The sequence below is a fragment of the Octopus bimaculoides genome, chromosome 19 (assembly GCF_046866305.1).
Source record: "Octopus bimaculoides isolate indiv1 chromosome 19, ASM4686630v1, whole genome shotgun sequence".
Classification (NCBI taxonomy): domain Eukaryota; kingdom Metazoa; phylum Mollusca; class Cephalopoda; order Octopoda; family Octopodidae; genus Octopus; species Octopus bimaculoides.
This window is the reverse complement of record NC_142946.1, coordinates 10,450,600-10,455,599: the sequence shown is the minus strand read 5'-3', so window position 1 is coordinate 10,455,599 and position 5,000 is coordinate 10,450,600. Positions and strand designations below refer to the sequence as shown.

Here is a 5,000-nt window from a genome sequence, read left to right as displayed (position 1 = left end):
ATATATATATATATATATATATATATATATATATGTGTGTGTGTTTGTGTGTGTATGCGTATATATATATGTGTCTATGTGTATATATATAATATTATAACATTACCACCTATATATATATATATATATATATATATATATATATATATATATATATATATATATATATATATATATATATATATATATAATCTCTGAGTGTGTGTAGTTATCTGGATACTTATATGTAATATATGTAAGCAGATATACAAATATATGTATATTTGCATACACACACACACACACACACATACACACGCACACACAAACGCACATACACACATCGCACTCACACATAGAAACACAAATACGCGCATATATATGCATATACACAAAATCATTTCAATGTGTTTTCTAGCTGCAGACCTTTGTATAATTCTCCTCTGACTCAATTGCTAAAAGTTTCACACACGCAAGCTCACTGGCTCACTACTTCTCACTCTACAGTATTTTCCGATATCCATGTTTACACATTCGTCTTCTTCATAAACTCTTCTCAGCGAACCCTCCACAAGTTTGCATCAAATACAATACAGGCTAGTATTTATTTTTCTTTAGTATTTTAAACTAAAGTACTATTATTGTCCAATCTACCTGCTTGTATTATCTATCTATCTATCTATCTATCTATCTATCTATCTATCTATCTATCTATCTATCTATCTATCTATCTAACTATCTAACTATCTATCTATCTATCTATCTATACATTCATGCATCCGACTATATACATATGTGTCTGTGTGTGTGTATTTAATCGTAAATTAACCATCTATCTCCCGTTGTCGTTCTATCTATTGATCTATCGATGAGATTACATTTGTCTGAGTATGTGAGATTTCGTGTGTGTTTGTTTATGAGTATCCATTTCATGTTTAACAACATAATCAACTGTATATGAATCTATATATCACTCCCTATACGTCTCCTTGCTCCATTCTACCTGTCTGTCTGTATTTAGCCATGTGATTATCTATGCGTGTGTGTGTGCTTATGTATATATATATAAATCCCATTTAAATAGACACAACTATGCATGGATGTATAATACGCACACATACACGCACATACATGCACACAAACACATATGTATATATATATATACATATATGTCAGCAATTTAACAAATTTCATCCTCTTTCTCTGTCTATTTATAGGTCTGACTCTCTTTCAATTTCTCTCGTTTCCTCTCATTAGTGTTCACTCACACACGCGCGAGCGAGCGCGCACACACACACACACATGCACACACACACACACACATGCACACACACACACACACATGCACACACACACACACACATGCACACACACACACACACATGCACACACACACACACACACACACATCAGCAGGGATAGATGAAGACACATACACGGACGAACATCAGTGGGGGATAGAAACACCACCCGTTCTTCATAGCAAACTATATTAATACGTTCAAATATAATTCTGTTCATAACACACACACACACACACACACACACAGACAAAATATGTTCTCATTTGCACGATCTCTCACTCTATTTCTCTCTCCTCTCTCTCTCTCTCTCTCTCTCTCACTCTCTCTATCTCTTATTTTGTCTCTTTCACACATGCGCGTGTGTGTAGCTACATCTTCTGGCATACACTAAAATTGCACAAGACAGAAACACAAACACGCTTGTGTGTGCGTGTGTGTGTGTGTGACTGTGTGTGTGCGTGCGTAAGTGAGTGCGTAAGTGAATGTGGTTGTGTGAGCGTGTGTGTGTGCGTGTGTGGTTATGTCAATGCGTGTGTACGTGCGTGTGTGGTTGCGTGAATGTATACATACACTTGTATGTATACATACTTAACTGTATACATACACAGTTATACGTAAATTTGTATGTGAGCAAATGTTTCTCACGTGCTGTATTGAAAACATAGATTATATATGTATAAAATGTGAAAAGCATAAAAATACGTGCATAAATATGTGGTTGTGTGTGTTTGTATGTGTGTGCGCGTGTGTTTATGTAATTTTTTTGTAAAATACATTCTCTTTTACTCTTTTACTCTTTTACAGTCTTTTGACTGTCGCCATGCTGGAGCACCGCCTTTAGTAGAGCAAATCGACCCCAGGACTTATTCTTTGGAAGCCTAGTACTTATTCTATCGGTCTCTTTTGCCGAACCGCTAAGTTACGGGGACATAAACACACCAGCATCGGTTGTCAAGCGATGTTGGGGGGACAAACACAGACATACAAACACATACACACATACATATATATATACATATATACGACAGGCTTCTTTCAGTTTCCGTCTACCAAATCCACTCACAAGGCTTTGGTCGGCCCGAGGCTATAGTAGAAGATACTTGCCCAAGATGCCACGCAGTGGGACTGAACCCGGGACTATATGGTTGGTAAGCAAGCTACTTACCACACAGCCACTCCTACGCCTATATTATATGTATATAACAATCCTGCAAAATTCTTAACATTTATCTTGTAAATCGCCTTGTTTCACTTCACCTTTCATCCTTCGGGGTTCATGAAAAATAAGTGGCAGTTGAGCATCAGGGGTCGTTGTAATCGATTTTATCCCTTTCACCGAAATTGCTGGCCTTGTGCCAAAATTTTAAATCAATATTCATGCTGCAAAAATATGTATATCTAAAAACATATGTACTTTGTCTGAGTGCCTATAGGTACATCTCTCTCTCTCTCTCTCTCTCTCTCTCTCTCTCTATATATATATATATATATATATATATATATATATATATATATATATATATATATATATATATATATATATATATATATATATATATATATGTATGTATGTATGTATATACATATATATACATATCCTTTCTACTCTAGGCACAAGGGGCCCGAAATTTTGCGGGCAGGGGGCCAGTCGATTAGATCGACCCCACTACGCAACTGGTACTTATATATATATATATATATATATATATATATATATATATATATATATATATATATATATATATATTTACACGAGTGTGTGTACGTGTGTGTTTATATGTTTCTATATATATGTTTCTATATATATATATGTGTATATATATATATATATATATATATATATATATATATATATATATATATATATATATATATATATATATATATACACATATATATATATGCATACATACATACATACACACATATATGCATACATACATACATACATACATACATATGTACACACATATACACAGATACATGCGCATGAATTGTATATAGTCTATGCACAATATATGTGTGAGTTTGTATGCATGCCCCAAAGGGAAGAAATAGAACTGAATCCATAATTAGGGCATGTGTTTGCGTGTTTGCGTGCATGCAAAGATATACTTGACAAGAAGATATTGGTGTCCGTGTTGTCTTTAAAAAAAGACCCATCTTACTCAATTATCTTAGCCCCTATAACTGCATGATCCACCTTGACTTTACCATTGACACTGAGCGTCTATGCAACATGGCACAACTATTTTCGCTAGTGGTTCGTGTACATTAATGATTTACTCCACTGCATCACGCTGTCCATTTTGCTCCATTGTGCAACCTTTAAGATCACCCCAAAGCAACATTTTAATCCTTTTCCCAATCAATCGCTTATACTAATTTATTTCTATCGATTGTCGAGGCGATCGATTGCAAATTTATGTCTGGCAGGATCGAATTCGAAGCATGAATAGCAGTAATGGTTGCGTGGTTAAGACGATAATTTTGGAACCACGTGATTTCGTGTTTAGTCCCACTGATCGTCTGCTTGGACGTGTATCTTTTCTTATGACCCCGGAACGACCAATGCCTTGTGAATTTCATTGGCATTTTATTCTTTTACTTGTTTCAGTCATTTGACTGGGGCCATGCTGGAGCACTGCCTTGAAGAATTCTTATAGTCAAATGAATAGTGTTTTTTTTTTTAAGCTTGGTACTTACTCTATCATTCTCTTTTTGACGAACTGCTAGTTTTACAGGGATATAAACACAACACCTGTTGTCAAGCGGTGATGGAGGGACATACAAAGACACACACACACACATACACATATATAGGCTTCGCTCAGTTTCTGTCAACCAAATCCAATCGGCTTTGGTCGGCACGACGTTATAGTTGAAGAAACCAAGGCTTCATGCAGTGGGACTGAAACCAGAACCATGTGGTTGGGAAGCAAGTTTCTTACCATACAGGAGGAAATTCTGTGATAAGTCCTTATATTATGAATACATACATACATATACAAACATACATATACAAACCTATCTTTCTATCTGTATCTATCTATCTATCTATATATATATCTATCTATCTATCTATTTATCTATCTATCTATTTATCTATCTATCTCTCCCACATGTTTGAGCAACGACTTTTCCAAGCTACCGCTCTTTGGAAGTGTCTGGAAGAATGCAAAAAAATATAGAAATATAAAATAAAAAAGCAGCTTTGCTTTGTTTTCTTTAACTATTACTTTTGTAATTTACTTTGCACCTTTCCACATTGTTCCAGGCTTTCACAACAAACCACGTTAAGCTATACTACACATCTGCATCATTAAAACTACCTTATATATGTATATAAGAATATGAGAGGAGGAATAAACGATTAACCCATATAAGACCATAAAAAAGTGAAGTCTTAAAATATCACTGTGCTTAGATTAAACGTTATGGTAAGCTTTAACAATCTGGAAGAGAAGGACAGTATGCAACTGTTAGCTACGGGTGTCGACTACCTACTGAACATCTCGTCTGCTCAATCAGATACTTCCCGGCGAGTTCATGTCCAAGCAAGTAGGAGCAGGTTTTGTATTACGAAAACGCATCCAGTGGTATATATGGGTTGAACTACGATAGCAGTGGTCTCGTGCAGTAGACTCATATTTGTAACACTTCCTAGCTTCCTCGGAGCTCAAGTACTCAACTTTTAAGAGAAACAGCTGTAAGCTA

At 35.3% G+C, this 5,000-nt stretch overlaps 1 long non-coding RNA gene across 1 annotated transcript in view; it reads left to right on the top strand.

The window, feature by feature from the left end:
• The first annotated feature begins 282 nt into the window (after positions 1-282).
• The window catches only part of LOC149131763 (uncharacterized), a 107,780-nt gene continuing 103,062 nt past the window's right edge, over positions 283-5,000 (top strand). Inside the window, exon 1 of the long non-coding RNA XR_016245179.1 lies at positions 283-575. This is a non-coding gene — a long non-coding RNA (uncharacterized LOC149131763). The remainder of the gene's footprint in view (positions 576-5,000) is intronic.